The sequence below is a fragment of the Tenrec ecaudatus genome, chromosome X, assembly GCF_050624435.1.
Source record: "Tenrec ecaudatus isolate mTenEca1 chromosome X, mTenEca1.hap1, whole genome shotgun sequence".
In the NCBI taxonomy this organism is placed as follows: Eukaryota; Metazoa; Chordata; class Mammalia; order Afrosoricida; family Tenrecidae; genus Tenrec; species Tenrec ecaudatus.
In genome coordinates, this window is record NC_134548.1 from 80712078 (window position 1) to 80734387 (window position 22310).

General features: G+C 41.5%; 1 protein-coding gene and 2 pseudogenes across 3 annotated transcripts in view; 1 reads left to right on the top strand and 2 right to left on the bottom strand.

Moving 5' to 3' along the window:
- The window catches only part of NHSL2 (NHS like 2), a 200923-nt gene that overhangs the window by 117186 nt on the left and 61427 nt on the right, over positions 1-22310 (top strand). The window lies entirely within an intron of this gene.
- Positions 8882-9404, bottom strand: LOC142434620 (transformer-2 protein homolog alpha pseudogene; annotated as a pseudogene).
- LOC142434785 (glyceraldehyde-3-phosphate dehydrogenase-like) lies at positions 14168-15128 on the bottom strand (annotated as a pseudogene).

The following is a 22310-nucleotide window of genomic DNA, read 5'->3' on the forward strand; positions in this document are numbered from 1 at the left end:
AACAGAAGCTGTCAAACATTATAAACCCAGAAATTGTTCAATGCTCCAAAGCAGGAAAGTCTCTGTATGTTCCCAACCAAAACAAAAATGCACATGCTGTGTCTATGTCTCTGCCTCCTGTGACTTCATCTGCTATCCCTGTCACAGGAACATAAATAAAATGTCCTCTCTCTTTGACAAAATAGCATGCTGGCCTCATCAATTAAACAAGGTGACTCTTATTTCTACTCATTTCTTTTACTTCCTTCAAAGGAGCTTGCACTAAGCAATGGGATCAAATCAGGGTGCTGCTTTATGCTTTAAAATTTTTGAAAAATAAATAAATCACTCTATCAAAGTGTAAATTGAAAAGGTTGAAAACTGATGTTCATTCAAATGCCTATTGAACATGTGTCAAAGATTTAATAAACTCAGGGTAGCAATACCAGGAGGGGAAGGGGAGTGGAGGGAGAAAGGGCAAACTGATCACAATGATCGACATATAACCCCCTTCCAGGGGAACAAGCAATAGTAAAGTTGGTAAAAGGGAGACAGCGGTCAGTGTAAGATATTAAAAAAATTATAAATTATCAAGGGTTCAAGAGGAAAGGAAGGTGGGGGAAGGGGGAAATGAACCGATACCAAGGGCACAAGTAGAGAGAAAATGTTTTGAAAATGATGATGGCAGTATATGTACAAATGTGCTTGACACAATGATTGTGATAAGAGCTGTAAGAGCCCCCAATGAAAAGGATTTTTTTTAAGCATCTGAGAGCTCAAAAGACAACAACCTGAAAGAAAGAATGCTGGGATAACGTGGGGAAATCGGATCCGAAACTGGTTAGTTCTGTAGGGAGTAAAGCTGCAGCCTCGGGTTCTCTTTTCTACTGGCCAGAAGTCATTTTTGTTTCCACTAGACAAATTTCATACACATCTTATCAGTCTTCTACGAGTGAACTTAGTAGAAAAATTGTTTTGTTTTTATGGCAGTATACACAGCCAACCATCCATCTCTACACCCATCCATCCACAATTTCTAAATGGAGACATACTAAGTTCTGGGTCACTCTTCTCACGATCTCTGCCCATATTGTTTCATCGCCATCAATGTAGGTCCTCTGCCTCTTCAAGCTTTTGATCTGTGCTTTCTTCTTCTTTTTTTTTTTTGGATGCTGCGTCTCAGGAAAACTTTATTTATGAACATCGAAATTTGAATTTCATGTAATTTTCACATATCGCAAAGTGGTATTTATTTGTCAACCCTTTAGAATTCTAAAAGCCGTTCTTAGCTCTAGAGCCATGCAAAAGCAGGCAGTGGGCCAGGCTCGACAAGAGGGACCAGAGTTTGCTAGCCCTGGTCTGAAACACAGCTGTGATATCTTGTGTCAGGATCCGTAACTGCAGCCACATCACACGTGGTGGCTCCACACGTGGAAGGGCTCTGCTCTCCCTTTAATACTCTCCCACTGGAAAAAAAAATTTTTAAATGAGGGGTTCTGAACGGTTTTGCATCAGACAAAAACAAAAACAAGCCCTCACTGCCGTTGAGTCTGTTTCAACTCATAGTGATCCCATAAGACAGGGTCAAGCTACCCCTATGGGGTTCTGAGACTATGACATTTTAGGAGAGCAGAAAGCCTCATCTTTCTCCCACAGAGCTGCTGGGGGTTTCTAACTGCTAACCTTTGGGGTAGCAGCCCAACCTGCAACCCACAACACTGCTAGGGCTCCTTTGCTTTGCACCAGGACATGCACATTATAAAGCCAGTCAGACCTGATCTCTGTTGGCATGCTTCATAGAGACTCGGAGAATGAGCTCCCAACAGTGGGCAACTTTCTCCTCCCTGTGATGGCTCAGAGACAAGAAAGCGAGTGGAGAAATCTCAGCCCTGTCACCTCTGTCCACATTCTGCGGTCACATGGGGAAATAGATACAGCCCATTCCATTACTGGGAAAGGCTCCACAATCACATGGCAAAGGGCTTGGATATAGGGAGACGGGAAGAATTGGGATGAAACAATCTATCACAGGACCTGTGGCAGTTACATCATCTCCTGTCAACTTGAGCGAAGGGCTGGAGTCTAGTCTGTCAATCAGGTCATAGCCAATGAGGCCTCTGTGTGGGCATGACCTTCTCTTGAGGATTCTGGGAACTCCTGTTTGCCTCCCTGGAGGCGGGACACACACCCTTTCTCTGGTTGACATTCCTGTTGACAGGCCACATGGAGCCATGATGCCTGCAGCCAGTACCCTGGAGGTGGAGGAACCGCATGGAGAGCCATGCCAGAGCTGAGATGCTTCCATAAGACTTTATCCTCTGGCTTGTGATCCTCTTGCTCTCAGCATCATTGTATGCACTGTGTGAGTCTGTAGAAGAAGTTATGGACTAGTGTCAGCCATATGGGCTAATATCAGATTTATGGGTTAATATCAAACTTATAAACTTGATCTGGACTGGGTCGGGTGTTTTCCTAATATACAATTAGTGTTGGGTACAAAATTCTTATACGCATGTGAGTGTCCCTGGATTTGTTTCTCTCGTCAACCTGGACTAACACACTCCCTCTATTGGCTGTTGTTAGCTGCCATGGACTCAGCCAACAACACAGGGTGACCCTCAGCGCAACTGAATGAAAGGGCCCAGTCCTGCATTATCCTCATGAGCTTGCTTGAGAAGTAGCCTGATGGGATGGGTAGGGTTTACATGAACTGATTTGTGGGCGGAGATCTTCAGACCTTTTCTTCTAGCTTAGCTGAGGAGCTACCTCGGTTTTGATCTGTGCTTTCAATGAACTGTTGTCAGTTTACACTCATGTGAATAATTCTTTATGAGAATTCTAAGATCAAGGCAAACACTTTTTATTAATAGGCTGTTGTTTAGTTTAGCAACAGCCTAGTATTGGCATTCGATTCAGGGGATCCCCCAGTGTCAGTGAACCTAGTAAATCTATTTTTCATATGATTTTGAAGTTCTGTTCCATGTTTTCCTCGTTTTGATCAAGACTCATCTTTTGGGTCCTTGATCAAAGCATTCAGCAATGGTAGCTGGCATCATTCATTTCTTTGTGTCTCGTGAAATAGAAGTAGTAGTTTAATTTAACTACAATTAAACCTGTAGTACACTTCCTTCTGAATGCTTCTTCCCACCCTCCACCCCACCCCAACCCCCCATGACCCAGTTCTACCTTACAAATCTGGCTAGAGTGGAGAATACACATTGGTACAGATAAGCGCCCTTGACACATGGAATTCAGGACAGATAAACCCCTCAGGAACAGTAGTGGGAGTAGTGATATCATCAGGATAGGGGGATTGATGGTCAGGGAGGGGGCAGGGGGAGAAAGGGGGAACCCATCACAAGGTTGGATATATAGCCCCCTGCCCCGAAGGGGATGAATAACAAATGTGGGTGAGGGAGACAACAGACAGTATAAGATATGAAATAATAATAACAATATATAATTGATCGAGGATTCATGAGGATGGGAGGGCGGGGAGGGAGGGGAAAAAATTGGAGCTTATACCAAGGGTTTACGTAGAAAATGTTTTGGAAATGATGGCAACATATGTACAAATATGCTTGATATAATTGATGTATGGAATGTTATAAGAGCTGTAAGAGCCCCCAGTAAAGTGATGTAAAAATAAATTAAATTAAATCACTTTCAGATTAAAAAATAATTTTAAATGATCCTTGTAACCCAGCTCATAATTCCTAAATGAGCTCATAGAAACCTTTGGAATCCAGCCTGACTAGGGATTTGGAAAGGAGCTGTCAAAGCACATTGCCCTCAGTCCCACTCAGGGTCATTTTGGATGATTCATGTTTGTAAACCCCTGCAAATACACAAGTCAGAAGCCTCTAGGTTATATCTGACTCATGGACTTGAACTGGACCAGACTTACTTCTACACCTGTGTGAGCTATTTCTTGATATGAATCTCCTTCTATATGCATACATATATAAACATCACTGGTTTTGCTTCTTTTTTTAAAACATTTTATCAGAGACTCATACAACTCTTATCACAATCCATATATATATATATCAATTGTGTAAAGCACATCTGTACATTCTCTGCCCTCATCAATTTCAAAGCATTTGCTCTCCACGTAAGCCCTTTGCTTCTTTAGAGACCCCAGCCTAACAAACACAGAGGCGTACCGTTGATACAATTTATACAAAGTTTGTTTTAGTGAGATGTTCTTCGGTTAGTTTCAGACCCATGGTGATCCCATGCACAACCATACTAGATCATTGTGGTCTTTAGGGTTTTCACTGCTGATTTTCCCCCCTTTACTGAAATTGGGTTAAGATTTACAGAGCTGATCAGTTTTCCATTCAACAATTCATGCATATTTTGCTTCATCTCGTTTATTGAAACCTCACAATGTAATATCACTTACCCCAATTCCTCCCCGTGTTTCCTGTTTGCATTCCTCCTTTCCTAACGCTTTTGATTTTCTCCTTGGGTAAATGTTGCTTTTGTATCTCAAATGGTTTATTATTCTGTGTGTTGTGTATACCTTACTAGTATTATTGTGCTCTTATAGATCTATTGTGTGACTGAAAATTGAGCCATGGTGGTGAGCATACCTTCAGACCTGAAGGGTAACTAAGGGCCATGGTTTCTGTATAACAAGCAGCCTGGCCTTTTTTATGACTTTAATTTTGTTTTATAATTTTTTACCACTCTATTCAGGACATTTTAGTGTGATCCCTTTCAGCGCAATTAGTCATGGTATCGACCCCTGAGTTGTGAACTCAAGGTCATGGAGACTTATGTAATGTGACCCCCTTCATCTACTTGACTCATTGGTTCCCTGAGTCTTTGATTTTCTTCATTCTTCTTTCCTCCAGATCAAGAGAGATCAATATTTGCAGCGTAGATGGCTGCTTCCAAGCTTTTAAGACTCCAGTTAACACTAACCAATGTAGGATGTGGAACATTGTCTTTGTGGACTTTGTTGTGTTGGCTGATCTTGGTGTCCTCCACAGTGTTTTGTTATGTCTAAAATATTTTCATAACACCCCCCCCGCTGTGTGTTCCATCACATTCATGGGTATATTTGCAGCAAATCTAAATACCCACGTACAAATCTCTTTTGTCAGACTTAGATTTATTTGTGGGTATAGTCCCACTCTCCCTCCTACACCTGTGCAGCCTATATATCTACCCATAGATCACGGTTACTGCAGAATTGTGTATACAGTAGTGTTTTTACCTCTGTTGCCTTTAACTCTTGCACTCCTGTTGTCTTCTTCTGATTCCATCATTTTTTGCCCACTTCCTTCACATTTCCTAACATTTGTCTACCTCTAACCAATAATTTACTCTCTCTTCCCCTTCCATGCCTTGTAAACATCACAGAATGTTTCTTTTTGTATGAAAACTTTTTCTTGACTTTTTAAAGTAGTCTCAAACAATATTTGTTCTTTTGTGACTGATTAATTTCACTCAGCATAATGTCTGACAGATCAATCTGTTATGAGGGATTCCATGGATTCATCGTTCTTTTTTAATATTGCATAGTATTCCATTATGTGTATGTAACAGTTTGTTTAACCTATTCTTACATTTAAGGTGTTTCTTTGTTGTTGCTGTTATTGTAAATAGTGCTGCAAGGAACATGGGTGTGTATTCCTTTAAGATTTATACCAAGTAGAAGGATTTCTGGGTCCTACCATATTCCTATTCTCATCTTTTGAAGGAAGTTCCAACCTGCTTTCCATGGTAATTGTACCATTTTACAGTGCTACCAACAAAATCTGAGGGTTCCAGTCTCCCTGAACACTTTGTTGTTTTCTGTTGTTCTGGGCTTTTTGTTTGTTTGTTCTTAACCTGGTTATTAATGCTGTGTGTCGTGATATCTCGTTGTTATTTTGAGTTGCATCCTGCTAATGACTAAAGAAGGAGCCCTGTTGATGTAGTGGTTCACGCATCGGGCTGTTAACCACAAAGTTGGCAGTTCAAACCTACCAGCCACTCTACAGAAGAAAATGAGGCTTTTGCTTCCATAAAGATTTCCAGCTTCAGAAACCCACAAGGGCAATTCTATTCTGTCCTAGAGGGTTGCTGTAAGTCAAAAGCAATCGACTTCATGGGAGTGAGTGAACAAAGGACTAAAGATTGAACCTTTTTCATATACTTGCTGGCTGACTGACTGTCTTCTTTGGTGAAATGTCTGTTCATGTCCTGTGCCCATTTTTAAATTGTATTACTTGTTTTTTCTTGGTGAAGTGTTGAAGTTTTCTGTAGTTTTAGAAGTTTTTGTTTTAAAAAAAAGAAGTTTTAGAAATTAGCCCTTTTTCTGATATGTTATTGCCAAATACATTTTTTCCCATCTGTGGATTCCTTTTTCAGTATTTTGGTAAAGTTTTTTATGTACATTAAACTTTCTAATTTTTAGCAAGTCCCTGTTATCTAGTCTGTCTTCTACAGTTTGTGTGGTTTCCTTTATGTTTGATGATGTATTTATGTCATGTCTTAGGACCCCTAAGTTTGTCCCTGTTTTTTTCACTGATGATCTTTAAAGTCCTAGGCTTTACATTTAAGTCTTTGATACATCGGGAGTTGATTTTTCTATATTTTGTATGATGTGGTTCCTGTTCCATTTTTCTGAAAATGGATATCCAGTCTTGTGTGGGGTGATTTTTTTAGAAATAGGTTGTCAAGCCTTTATTCCTGGTCAGTCTGGGTCTGGGAAACAGCTGAAACCTAGTCTACATCATGGCAGCAGGCAAGCCTCCACTGGCAGGCGGGAGCTGCACAGGAGGTGCCCTGGCTGAGAGCTGAACCTGGACTTCCACCACTGAGCAGCCACTGCCTTCAGAGAAAGCATAAGCTCCATGATGGACAATGTGTTCTTAAAACTGCCTTCAAATATGTTCTTCAATATCTCAAAATATTATATATTTTTGTACATAGTGTGTTTTAGAACATGCATGCAAATTATAGACCCCAAATTCAGGAGAATAGTTACCTTTAGGGGAGAAGAATGTGATTGTGGAGGTACATAGGGAGCTTCAACTAAAACTAATGTTTTATTTTTTTTCAAAGAACTTAAGTTTTAATTGGAAGATTATTTTCCCCACACGTATCTTCTAAGAACTATACAATGACCATTGTTCCAATACCAAAATTTTTAGCAGCAAATTACACAATTGCTCTACCTAATAAATAGGGATGCCCTTCGCTAATTAAGGGCATATTTAAACTTCAATAACTTGAACACACACACACAAATCACATTTAAGTTGGTAAGGTTTAACAGGTACAAATGTATTTCAAATACAACACGTTATGTAGGAGTCCACAAGTGTTTCGTCTCTAACAAAAATTAGTTTTCAGGGTTCAAAATTACATTCTTCAAAAGAAAGAGCCAAGTAAGGATTGTCTTCCATATCTTCAAATTGTCGACACTCAGCTCATTGACAGCTCCATGCTGCCCCAGACACCCTTGACATGGCTGAGCTACTTTATGTCACCATTTTACCCAAAACAATTTTCAAAGAAAAGTTTATCTTTTAATACAATCTTGTAATACATGAGTCTCTTAATACCATGCCTACCACAAATAAAGTTTTTAAAAGGTCCATTTCTATCCTCATTTGATTAGCTACAAGTTAATTTTCTGTAAAGCAAGAAAAATAATTTGCTAAGGGCAGCACCGGGTTCCTTTTTTACTTAAGATGTTTCCCTACACAATAACCATTCCATCTTTAAGAGTATAGTGACATCTTCCCCTCCCCCCCCCTTTCCAGGGAGACAAACAACAGAAACCATGGAGGAAGGGAGGGAGGGAGGCAGAGGTCAATGTAAGATATGAAAATAATAATCATTCATAATTTATCAAGGGGTCACGAGAGTGGGGGAAGGGGGGGGGAAGAACTGACAGCCAGGACTTAATAGAAAATAATGATGGCAACATATGTACAGATGTGCTTGCTACAATTGATGTGTGGATTGTTAGAAGAGCTGTAAGAGCCCTCAATAAAATGTTCAAAGAGAGAGAGAGAGAGAGAGAATAGTGACCAGTGGAAAACAGCAATGCAACCAGCAAAATGTAGCTATTATGTAAACCAAAGTTGTTGTAAAAAGGTTCTTTATAATAAACAAGCGGTCATCTAGCTCAGAAGCAACAAAGCCCACATGGAAGAAGCACACCAACCTGTGTGACCAAGAGCTGTGAAGGGATCAGGTATCAGGCACCAAAGAACAAAAAAATCCTATCATTGTAAATAAGAGTGAGTGCAGAGTGGAGACTCAAATCCCATCTGTAGTCAACTGCACACCCCCTTACTGAAGGGTTGTGGGGAGGAGATGAGCCAGTCAGGGTGCAAGGTAGCAACAATGAAACATATAACTTTCCTCTGGTTCTTAACTGCTTCTTCCCCCCACTATCATGATCGCAATTCTACCTTAAAAATCTGGCTAGACACTGCCTAGACACTACACTGGTAAAGATCGGAACTGGAAACACAGGGAATCCAGGAAGGATGATCCCTTCAGGACCAGTCGTGAGAGTTGCAATACCTGGAGGGTGGAGGGAAGGTAGGGTAGAAAGGAGAAACCGATTCAAGGATATACATATAACCCCCTCCCTGGGGGACAGACACCAGAAAAGTGGGTGAAGGGAGACGTCGGACAGTGTAAGACATGACAAAATAATAATTTATAAATTATAAAGGGTTCATGAGGGAGGGGGGACAGGGAGGGAGGGTAAAATGAGGAGCTGATACCAAGGGCTCAAGTAGAAAGCACATGTTTTGAGAATGATGAGGACAACTAGTATGCAAATGTGTATGATACAATAGATGGATGTATGGATTGTGATGAGTTGTATAAGCCCCCAATAAAATGATTTTTTAAATGTCCTCAGCTGCAACCATTCAATTTCTCAATAGCGTCTTGGGCTGGAGGAACCAGATCTTGATGGTGATCGATGTCCACTATAGTAAGGAGAAGGTGATCTTCTGTACCGGTAATCATAGGCTTCGTATGTGTCGTAGCCACAATCATATCCTCTACCACTTTAGGAAACTCGATGTCTGCCACCCCCGCCACCTCCTCCTCGACCACTGTGAGTTGGTGTGCCCATGGCCATGCCTGGTGCAGGTGTGTGTGCTCTCTTGATGATAGAGGGATCCACATGAATTCGTCTACCGTCTAGCGCCATTCCGTTTGCCCTTTCCATAGCCTCCTTTGAGCCATCTATTTCTTACAGAATCAGCAAAAGCAAATCCTTGAGACCGTCCAGCTCACTGATCATAAACCACATTCATGCCACTCAATGGTCCATATCAAGAGAATACTGCATGAAGATCTGTCTCCATTGTGTACAAACTGAGGCCAGAAAAGCCAAGGGGAGTGTTGGGATTCGGATTTGCACTGCTGTCTGTGTGTCTTCTCGGGCTGCGCATTGGAGAGTGAGTTCCACGTGGCCCCTGCGGCATCGGTAGGTAGTTTGGTGTGTGTGAGCTACTTCAAGACCGTCTCCCATGAGAAGTGGGATATAGATCGAGTATAGTGTCGATGAGAATGCCTCCTAGGTCTCGACCTGGGTTTGGATCTGGATGCAGTATGGGATTCGGAGTGGCTGGACCCCTGGGAAGGACTACAAGAGCCTGACCTACTCTCGAGACTCTGCCCTTGAAGCTGCGCTCCTCTGCCTCACCCATGCTGGCCAGGCGTTCTGCAGGACTAAATAGGAGACAAGCCTCAGCTCAAGGGCCGATGGCCAAGTCTCCCCGCCGCCTGCTCCACTCCCACTGGCTCCCAAACTCCTGCCAAATGGCACTGACCCTGCCCTCCCCTCCCCTATATTATTTCTTTAGACAAAAGGTTCTGAGGCAAATATGGGGGAAATGTATTTGTTCCTACTGCTTTTCAGTACACTTGAAAGAATCCACTTAAATGAAAGACGTGGAGAAACACAGAGCAGAGCATACTACCACTCCCTTTTACTGAATAGGAAACTGAGACTCAAGGTCACAGCCCTTTCAAAGCTCACCCTTTTGAGCAGAGAGATGATAATGGGGAAAGATCTTGGACCTCAATCCATTGGGAACCTTTTCTCTGCCAGGCAGCAGTATAAATCCTTCCAGTGGACTGCTTAGTCCTTGGCTCTCAGGATGGAAAGGAATTAATAGCCAACTGAATTTTTACTCTGGTCACCTTCACACTGGAGCCCTGAGTATACTGCATGGACTCAAAGGGAGTGTGGAGCGTGCTAGAGCAAAGCTTCCCTCCTAGCCAGGATTTGACAGACAACTGTCTACCATGAGCTCCCCCTTGCAACGCGGGTGCACTGAAGCAACCGCTTTGCAGAGCTCCTCGGGACCCAAAGTTTGCCACAAAGCCTCATGTGAACAGAATCGTCCTGATTACATCGTGACATGAGGGGACCATCAGGCCTGGTCAACTCTACTTGGCCTAAAACAGAAATCAGGAGGGTTGGAAAGAACTGTCTCTCTGCTTGGTCCCCGTTGCCATGGCCTCTGTTGCCATGGTCCCCAGGCTGTTTATTACTTTCAACCATTTATAGCAGCCATCAACAAACAAGCCATCAAAGTGCTTTCAGGCAACCTAGGGGAAAGCAGTTAGCAGACAAGATAAGAAAGAGCTGATACAGGAACTAAATGAGAAAGAGAGGGAAGAAGAAATATGGTATTTAAAACATAGGCCCAGAAAGCAAAATTCTGCTTTTTCAAGGAATCTTCTTGAAATGTGGTTAGACCAAGGTGACTGGGTGCTAATTAGCTGAGAAATAGCCATTATGCAGCTGCCAGGTACAACAACTCTCTACCCTGGATTTTTCCAGAAAAGTCCCAAGTTACAAGTACTCCGTTCTGTTTGTTAGACCCCAAACTCTGGATTTGACACTCATAAACTAGGTAACTGTAGTTACAGTAAGTTTCTAAGTTGTCAGGAAAGCCTAATTTAGAATTCACTTCCTACTCCCTGACCGGTCAGGAGAAACTCCTCAGGGTGCCTCCCCTGCATGCTAAAGACCTGAGTAGTACACTCTATTGTTTGGCTCTGACTAAGAACACTGCCTGTAGAAACCCTCCTCCACCCACCTGCAGCTTTCCAGCCAGAAACCACATAGCGTTTGACTCCACCCACCTGAATTTCAGTATGTTCTGCATTAACTCCATCACCACAAATAAAACTCTGCACCTCAATTTCCTCCTTTGAGAAATGGAAATAATAATACCTAGCATGTAGACTCCTTCTGAACATCAAGTGAACTGTTGATTACCTTTAAAGCGCTAGATAGATGTTACTTGTTACAATTCATTCCTTGATTTAACAAGCCTTTAATTAGTACCTACTATATGCCAGGCTACAGGGCAGGCATTGGGAAAACAGGTAAGCAAAGATTCTGCTGGCACAGGACACTCAAGCCAGAAGGGCAGGCAGATATTAGCCCAAGAATCACCCCCATCAAACATCTAAGCATAGGAGAGATATGGTAGAATTGATAGCTCTTTGAATAAACGGACGCGGGTTGTTATTGTGTGGAACAAAAGAGAGGGCTGGGAGACCACTTACAAGACTTCTGCCAAGGAAGGGGGACGGAGTGGGGTGGCATAAGAGCCAGTGGTAAGAAATAGCTGGATTCTAGTTTGTTTTGGAGATAGTCACAATAGAACTTTGGAATGGAGTGACTTTGGGGACTGAGAGAGAGGGAAAGCAGTGTCTCAGCCCCTGGAGTCACAATAACAGCGCCAAGGCTTCAGAAGACACCGAGGTTGAATTGCTCTTATTGTCCCTTCTGTGGAGTCCTTTGGACTATGAATCACTTTGCGAAATTCGACCATAAATAAGTGTTCACTATTTTCAAATTCGCTTTTATGTAGAATCATAAAACTAAATATATGTCATACAGCTTTATGATGAATGCAGAGTCCTCTTAAAAGTAAATCTTGGCTCTCAAATTTTTCATGGAATATTGCTTTAAAAACATAAGCCATTTAAGCTAACTTAGGGTGCTACTAAAACGCTTCAGTCAAGGTGATATCCTCAGGGACCAGTTCTCTTCTGAACGCAGTCTGAACCTCTGGAAGCTCCTGGTCAATGTACTGCTGCAACCATTGTTGGATTATCTTCAGCAAAATTTTACTTCCATGTGATATCAGTGATGTTGTTCTATAAGTAGATCATTCTGTTGACTCTTCTAAGACAGCCAGCTTCCTTTAGTCTTTCAAATTTCTTGGCATAAACAAGTGAGTGCTCCCATGCTTCCACAGCTGGGCGAAACACTCTGTTTTGGGCTAATGCTTTCAGTGCAGCTTGGACTTCTCCCTTCAGTACCGTTCCGTTGGTTTTTGCTTATGTGCTACCTCCTGAAATGGTGGAATGTCAACTAGTTCTTTTTGGTAGAGTGACTCGGTGTAGTTTTTCCATCTTCTTTGAATAGTTCTTGCATCATTCAACATTTTGCTCATAGACTCTTTCACTATTACAACTCCAAGCTTGAATTGTTTCTTCAGTTCTTTTAGTGTAAGATATGCTGCGTGTGTTCTTCCTTTTTGGTTTTCTAACGCAAGGCCTTTGTATATTTCATTATATTTTACTTTGTCTTCTCGAGCTATCCTCTGAAAATTTCTGTTCAGTTCTTTGACTTCATCATTTCTTCCATTTGTCTTAGCTACTCTAGATTAAGAGCATGTTCCAGAGCCTCTTCTGACATCCACTTTGATTTTTTCTTTCCTTCCTGTCTTTTTAATGACCTTTTGCTTTCTTCATAAATGATGGTCTTGATGTCCCCCCACAACTCATCAGATCTTCTGTCACCAGTTTTTAGTGCAGCTAATGTGTTCTAGAGATGTTCTCAAAAGTCAGGTGGGATATACTTAAGGTCATCACTTGGCTTCTGTGGAATTGTTTTAATTTTCTTTGCCTCCAACCTGAACTTATGTATGAGCAATTGGTGGTCTCTTCCATAGTCACCCCCTGACCTGATTTTAGCTGCTAATATTGAACTTCTCCATGAGCTCTTCCCACAGATGTAATCACGTTGATTTCTGTGTATTCCATCTGTGTATAGCTGCCTTTTGTGTTGTTTAAAGAAGATATTTACTTATGAATAAGTAATTGCAAACTTCTATCATGCCATCTTCAACTTCATTTCTATCACCAAGACCTTTTTTCCAACTACTGTTCCTTTTTCTTTATTTTCAACTTTTGCATTCTAATCATCAATAATTATCGGTGCATCTTGATTACATGTTTGATCAATTTTAGACTGAAGATGGTAAAATTCTTCAACATCTTCATTACTAGCTTTAATGGTTGGTGCATAAATTTAAATAATAGTTGTATTGATAGAATTTCCTTTAATAAGGATAGGTATAATCCTACCACAGACAGCACTGGACTTCGAGGAAGATCTTCAAATGTCCTTTTTGATGATGAACACGACACCATTTCTCTTGATTGTGTCATTTCCAGCATAGTAAACCATATGATTTCCTGATTCGAAATGGCAAATTCCAGGCTATTTCAGCTCACTAATTCCTAGGATATCAATCTTTATGGGTTCCATTTTATTTCGGATGACTTCAAATTTTCCTAGATTAATATTTCATACATTCCAAGTTCTGATTATTAATAAATTTTTGCAGTTGCTCCTTTCTTTTGAGTCATGCCTCATCAGCAAGTGATGGTCTTGAAGGCCTTCCTCCCCAAGGTTTTACACCATTCACGTCATTATGGTCAACTTTACTTTGAAAAGACAGCTCTCCCTTGATTGGTGTCTCTGATCTGAAGGGCTCGTCTTCTGGCACTATATGTAACAATGTTCTGTTGCTATTCTTAAAGTTTCCAGTGATCAATTCCTCTGAATTGTACAGCTGATTCATTTTTCATAGCATGCTCCCTCTTGAAGCCCTTATCTGCTTGACAATTCGCTGAAACTTCTTGATTTGTCTTTTTGGGGGGGGGGCAGTGGGGGACCAGGGAACAGGACTGGATACAGTGTACGTTATTGATGGTGCATGACAGAGTTGAGCTCTCTAAGTCCCTCCCCTTCTTCAGGGGGTCTGGATGTAAACTCTAGATGATTGATGATGGGATATTCTCAGCGTGTTGGGGGATTGAGTTGGGGGCAGAGATTCCTCAGGGCTGAGGGCCTCTCTTCCTCTAGCGCTGTTGCTGGGGATGGTGGCCTGGGGCGCTCTTACTCCTTGAAGGTCATGTGGACCATAAGGTCCACCACTCTTGGCTGTAGCCAAATTCATTGTCATACCAGGAAATGAGCTTGACAAAGTGGTTGTTGCAGACAATGCCAACCCCAGCATCAAAGATGGAATGGTGCTGTCACTGTTGACATCACAGGAGACAACCTGGTCCTCAGTGTAGCCCAAGATGTCCTTTAGGGGACAATATGATACCTGCTTCACCACCTTCTTGATGTCCTCGTACTTGGCAGCTTTTTCCAGATGGCAGGTGAGATCCACGACCAACACATTGGAGGTGGAGACACAGAAGGCCATGCCAGTCAGTTTCCCATTTAATTCCGGGATAGCCTTGCCCACAGCCTTGGCAGTGCCAGTAAATGTGGGGATGATGTTCTGGGCAGCCCCACGACCATCACTCCAGAATTTCCCATAGGGGCTGTCCACAATGGTCATGGGTCCCTCCATGGTACCAAAGTTGTCATGGATGACCTTGGCCAGAGGAACTAAGCAGTTGGTGGTGCAGGAGGCATTGCTGAAAATCTTGAGGGAGTTGTCGTACTTCTCGTGGTTCGCACCCATCACAAACATGGAGGCATCAGCAGAAGGGACAGAGATGACCACCCTTTTGGCACCGCCCTGCAAGTGAGCCCCATCTTCACTACGATTGTGAAGACACCAGTCGACTCTCCGATATACACGGCACCAGTCTCACCCCCACATAATGTTGGCAGGCTCTCAATCCTGGAAGATTGAGCTGGACACCCCATTAATGACAAGCTTCCCGTTCTCAGCCTTGATGGTGCTATTGAATTTGTCCTGGGTGGACTCATACTGGAACATGTAGGCCGTGCAATTCAGGTCAATGAAGGGATTATCGATGTCAACAGTATTGACTTTGCCAGAGTTGAAATCACCCTTGGGGACCTGGCAGCCAAATCCATTTACTCAGACCTTTACCATGGTGTCTCTGGGATGTGGCTGGGACTGCATGGGATTGGAGAGAGGTGGCTGCCTGTCGATGAAGAGGAGCAAAGAGCCTTGATTTGTCTTTTTGCCTCAGAACACACAAATTTCTTTTTATACCTGTTTCCAAGAAAATCAAGAAGTTAATCCCTTGCTCCAACCTCTATAGTTCTCTTGAAAAACCTTGGCTTTGATCCCCTTAGTGATATTTAACTACAGGTGGCAATTAAACTTGTTTCCCAAACTTGGATTGAGCCTTTTCTCCAATACCCACTGCTTTTGTCTCACTTAGCCCACACATTTATCTCTCTTGAACAAAGGGAGAGAGGAATCACACATACTCTTACATAAATTACATTTCACTTTCTGAGTAGACCGCTGGTAGCATGACCATGTAAGGTTGTTGGCAAGGAGAAACCTCAGGCCAGATTTCCACTGAGTAGGTCTCAAAGACTTAGCATTCTCTGCACAGTCGGTAAGGCTAACACAATGTGAAAACAATCAAGAGAATAATAGGAACTCGAATTTTTATGGAAAAATATTTCAAATGGTGTGTTATTACTACATAAGTGATAATCTATTATATGTAAACAAAAATAGTAATATACTTGTTGTAAAATACTATGTATATTATTAAAGCTTCAAAGAGTACTGAAGAGTTTAAAGTGAAAATTATAGGTAAAGTCTTTCCCTCATCCTCTAAGAGCCCTCACCATATACCCCAGAAAAAAGTGGTGACGTCATTTTCTTGAATATCTCTGTGGACTTGTTCTGCACATATATATGCAAATATAGCTTTTTATGCACAAGTAAGATCATGTCTATACACCCATTCCTTGACCACCACTCCCCTTCATTTTTCAGTTCAAAATGACGGAATTTTTTCCATTTCTACTCATAGAGATTTACTTCATTCATCCTAATGGCTGCAAATCACCCCATTGTATGGCTGGCTTGTGATGCATGGAATCTCCTGTTGATGAACATTTAGATAAACTAAGAAATCTAGCCCAATGATGCACTATTTAATAGAAATATAGCAACCATTTCTCCTACCCTTAATTGCTTATTAAGTACCTAATTACTTTATTGGGCTCTAAGTTCCCATCTGGTTGAGAGTAAACCATTTCAAGAGGTAGCATATGATCAAGAACCAATGGTATTGAAAGAAATTCAGACTATACTGAAAGGATTAGCCAAAAACAAGACTCCAGAAATTGATAGGATACCAATTGAAAATTTCAATAAGCATTGTAAGGATTGTGCCAAGAAATTAGGAAGACAGGTACCTGGTCAACAGACTGGAAAAAATCCAAACTCCAAAGAAAGGCGACCAAACAGCATGTAGAACTTATCATGCAATTGTATTAATATTACATGCAATTAAAATCTTTCTGAAAATAATTCAAACCCACTTTCAGCAGTGTACCAATATGGAGCTGCCTGAAATTCTAGCCAGATTCAGAAGAGGCCATGAAGCACAGGATGTCATTGCTGATGTCAGATGGATCTTGGTTGAAAGCAGAAAATTCCAGAAAGATGTTTGCTTGTGTTTTATTGACTATGCAAGTATATTTGACTATATAGAGTATAACAAACTATGGATAACATTGTGGAGAATAGAGATTCCAGAACACTTAATTGTGCTCTATTGGAACCTATACACAGACCAAGAGGCAGTCATTGGAACATAGCCTACTGCATGGTTTGGAATCAGGAAAGGTGTGTGTGAGGGTTGTATCCTTTCACTATACTTATTCAATCTGTAGGCTGAGAAAAAAAAATCTGAGAAGCTAGACTATATAAAGTCTTGGCATCAGGATTGGTAAAGGTCATTAACTACTTGCGATCTGCAAATGGCACAACCTGGCTTGCTAAAAACCAATAGGACTTGAAGCACTTACTGATACAAATCAAAGAGGACAGCCTTCCTGGAAGATGGCACAGGGTTGAGTAGTGCTGTGTTCTGTTGTACAAAGGGTCGTTATGAGTAAGAGCCAACTCGCCTCCACCTAACAACAAAATGCCCATATATGCATGGGTTGGTTCGAGAATATCTCTCTTAGTTTATTGAGCTATTGGCTAATTTCTGCTCTAGCATCCCTATTTCTACAAAATAAAAAAAATGCGTTGCTGTTTAGTTGATACCTACTCAAAGAGACACTTTAAGCTAAGAGGAAAATGGCCCATTGAGTTTCCAAGACTATAAATCGTTTCAGAAACAGATTGCCTCATCTTTCTCCTAAGGAATACATGGCGGGTTCAAGCTGCTGACCTTAAAGTAAGTAGTCTAGTGCTTTCACCACTGTACCACCAGAGATCCTTCCTATTTCTAGTAGTCACATTTTATAAAGTAGAAAGAAACAGGTGCCATTTATTTTGATAATTTTATTAAATCCAATATATCAAAATATTGATCATAATCATCAATATTGAAAATATCAATGAGATATTTTACGTTCTTTGTTTTGTGCCAACTCTTTGGAACCCAGGGTGTACTATTTACATATGATGGTGGGGAAATAGATCTATGTGCATATATTTATAGGTTTAGCATTTAGTTAGCAGATGGACATTGGGCCTCCACTCAAGTACTCCCTCAATGCAAGAACACTTTGTTCGATTAAATTGGCATACCAAGATACTCACCTTCCCAACACGATCACTGAAGATAAAGCAAGTGTATATATTTATAGGGCTAGTATTAAGGTACCAGATAGACAATGGGTCTCTACTGAAGTATTCCCTCAATGCAAGAATACTTTGTTCTATTAAACTGGCATTCCATGATGCTCACCTTCCCGACACAATCACTGAAGACAAAGCAGGTGCACAAGCAAATGTGGTTAAGAAAGCTGATGGTGATATAGCTGATATAGCATCTGGGGTTTTAAGGGCTTGAAGATAAACAAGCAGCCATCTAGGTGAGAAACAACAAAGGCCACATGGAAGAAGCACACTGTGAGGAAGAAGCACACTGTGATCACAAGGTGTCGAAGGGATCAGGTACCAGGCATCAAGGAACAAAAAAATCATATCATTGTGAATGAGGGGGAGTGCGGAGTGGAGACCCAAACCCATCTGTAGGTAACTGGACATCCCCTTACAGAAGGGTCTCAGGGAGGAGTGAAGCAATGTTGAAACATACAACTTTCGTATAGTTCTTTAATGCCTCCTCTCCCCAACTATCATGATTCCAATTCTACCTTACAAATCTGGCTAGACCAGAGGATGTACACTGGTACAGATAAGAACTGGAAACACAGGGAATCCAGGACAGATGAACCCCTCAGGACCAGTGGTGAGAGTGGCAATACTGGGAAGGTAGAGGGAAGGTGGGGTAGAAAGGGGAAACCAATTACAAGAATCTATCTATAACCTCCTCCCTGGGGGAAGGACAACAGCAAAGTGGGTAAAGGGAGATGTTGGACAGTGTAAGACATGACAAAATAATAATAATTTATAAATTATCAAGGATTCGGGGGGCAGGAAGGGAGGAGGGAAATGAGGAGCTGATGCCAAGGGCTCAAGTAGAAAGCAAAAGTTTTGAAAATGATGATGGCAACAAAGGTACAAAAAATGTGCTTGACACAATGGATGTTTGTGTGGATTGTGATAAGAGTAGTATGAGCCCCCAATAAAATGGTGTTTAAAAAAAAAAAGCTAAGAGCAAACACTTCCACTTTATGAGCCTGGGCAAATCCTGAGACCTCTTAGTGTCTTGGTATATAGGTGGCAATAAACTTACCAGCTCTACTGACCCTAGTGCAGGGCAGAACAGCCACCCCAGTCCATACGGCCTCTTCTCTGCTGGGCAAAGAGATAAGGAAAGGCCCCTGGTGCTCAGGAAGTGAAGAGCTGTCACAGGTTCCTCTTTCTTTGCTTTCAGAGGCACCTCTTTGCATAGCTTCCCAATCTGCACAGCAGAGTGATGTGGTAATGTGGCTCTGGGGAAAGCCCTGGTGCTGGGAGTGTGTGGTGGGAGGAGCTCACATTGCAGCTTACTCAACTAAGAGATTTTAACCCAGTGGTCCCAGAGTAGCTGTGATCCTGGTTGACAGTGGTGGCAGCGGTGGCAGCTTGGAATGGTGAGCATGAGCACAACTGAATATACTATGTGGGGATTCATATGGGGGGGGGTCTAGGTTTTGGATTTGACTTTTGGTCCTGGAAGTATAGGAGAAAGCAGGTATCTTAGTTATCTACAGTTATGGCAGTTAACTACTGGTATAACAGAAATATCACAAGTGGGTGGCATCAAGAAAGAGAAGTTTAAAGGTGGAACTGATCACAATGATTAATGTATAACACACATACACGGGGATGAATAACAGATAAGTGGGTGAAGGGAGACAATGGTCGGTGAAAGACATGAAAAAAATTGATAAATTATCAAGGGTTCATGAGAAAGGGAGGGGAGGGGAGGGGAGGGAGGGGAAAATGAGGACCTGATAGCAAGGGCTCAAATAGAAATAAAATGTTTCAAAAATGGTGGTGACAATATATGTACAAATGTGCTTGACGTAATGGATATATGAATGGATTGTGATAAGAGCAGTGAGAGCCCCCAATAAAATGATTTCAAAAAAGAGAGAAAGAAACAGAAGTTTATCTTCTCATAGTTTATGAGGCTGAAAGGCCAAATTTACGGTACTAAGTAGAGGGGGATAGCGTGTTCTCTTTGTCCACTCTGGGGTCCTTGGCTCTTTTGAGCTTCTATTCCTAGGTTCCTCAGTGATCATATGCTATGTAGCTTTCCTTCTGGGTTGTGCTTGGTTAATCTGCTCTTTAATATCTTAAAAGGGATTGACTTTAAACACACTACATAATTAATATGACAAAGAAAATCTGTTCTCAAATGGGTTATAACTTCAGGTATAGGGACTGAGATTTCTGACACATATTTTGTGGGGGTCACAAGGCAATCCATCACAGCAGGTAACTGGACAGCACTGAACAGTCTGGCCTGAGCTGGGCTGGTTTGGGAAGTGTTTGGATGCCACAGCAGGCTTGAATGTTGGTCCATCCCCCCTCCTACCTCCATCTCCAACTGAAAAATGTGTCTGTTATCTGTAGAGCAACACACTATCCCTGGACAAAGGTGATGACTTAGCTCCTATGCTCACTGCCTACCTGACTGGATTCCAAACAGCCCTACCCCAGCCTATCATACCTAGCTGATTTGCTCAACCCCGGGGAGTGGGCTGAGCCAATGGTTTAAAGTGAACTTGGCTTCAAGAGAAACTAATGCCTCTCTGCAGCAGCCTGGGGGGGGGGAGTTCTTTTTAGACCAATCCCATTCTCCAGTTTCCCAACTTCTGTTTGCTTAGGGGAGAATCCCTTCTTCACTCCTACTGCTGCTTCCTCCAATCATGCAGCCCAGAACCATAGTACTTCTGAGGCACTCAGGAATCCAACTCAGCTTCTTTCTGTCTGGTCAATCAAAATATGCTTCCCGATAAATCAGGCCTGGACCAGAGGAATGGGAATAGCAAAACAGGAACTTCACAACAAATCAAAATCCCTCGCACATGGTGGCCTTCCCCAAGTTTCTACTGTTCCCTCTCCCTTCCCCAGCTGGCCAAAGGGTAGAAGTCCTGCTGATTAAGACTCCTAAATGTTGATAGTTCAGCATCTAGTACAGAACCTCCCTCATACATGGTAGCAAGCCAGCAGAGTTCTCTCAGGTGGAAGCATGGATGGATGGATGGATGGATGGATGGATGGATGGATGGATGGATGGATGGATGGATTTAAGAAGGATGAGTGGATAAAGATAGATTAATATGCTCTAGATAATGTCTCTTAATCATGGAGTAGTTAAGGCAAATGGAAGAAATGATGAAGTAAAAAATGCTGAACAGAAACTTTCAAAGGGAAGGCTCAGGAAGACAAAGGAAAATGTTATGATGAAATATACAACGACCTTTTTGGTTAGAAAACCAAAAAGGAGAAACATGCTCAGCATATCTTAACCTGAAAGAACTAAAGATAAAACTCAAGCCTGAAGTCACAATGTTGAAAGATTTCATCAGTAAAATATTAAGTGATGCAGGAAACATCAAAAGAAGATGGAAAGAATACACAAAGTCACTTTACAAAAAATGATCTGATCAACAATCAACCATTTCAAGAGGTGGAACATGAGTATGAAATAGTACTGGAGGAAGAGGTTCAAGCTGCATTGAAATTGAAATGTTTCAACAACTTTATGAAGCACTGAAAGCTTTCACTTGTCAGGCCAAGAATTTGGAAGACAGCTACTTGGCCAGCTAACTGGAAGAGATCCATATTTGTACCCATTCCAAAGACAGGTGACCCAACAGAATGCTCAAATTAAAGAACATATCATTAATATGCAAATAAAATTTTGCTAAAGATTTTCCAATCCGGTTGTAGCAGTACATTGACAGGGAGCTGCTAGAGATGCAGGCTGGATTCAGAGAGGAAGTGGGATATCATTGCTGATGTCAGATGGATATTGGTCAAAAGGAGAAAACACCAGAAAGATACTTGTGTTTTATTGACTCTACAAAGGCATTTGATTGTATGGATCATAACCAAGAATGGATCGCCTTGAGACGAATGGGAATTCCAGAACACTTCATTGTGCTCATTTGGAACTTATACATGAATCAAGAGGCAGCTGTAAAAACAAAGCAAGGGGACACTTCAGGGTTTAAAATCAAGAAAGTTGTGTATCAGAGTTGGAAAAGTTTTTTCTTTTTTAAATTAAAATATCATTTTATTGGGGGCTCTTACAACTCTTTTTTTCTTCATATTTAAATCATTTTATTGGGAGCGTATACAACTCTTATCACAATTCACACATCAATTGATTATTTGTAATATGTTGCCTTCATTCTTTTCTAGACATTTACCTTCTATTGACTCCTTGGTATCAGCTCTTTCCTCCCCCTCTGCCCCTCATAACCCGCTGATAGTTTGTACATGGTTATTAGTTTCTTTTAAAAAAAAAACGTTTTATTGGGGGCTCATACAACTCTTATGACAATCCATACATACATCAATTGTGTAAAGCACATCCACACATTCCTTGCTCTCATCATTTTCTTTTTTTTTTATTTGAACATTTTATTAGGGGCTCATACAACTCTTATCACAATCCACACATATACATACATCAATTGTATAAAGCACATCCGTACATTCTTTGCC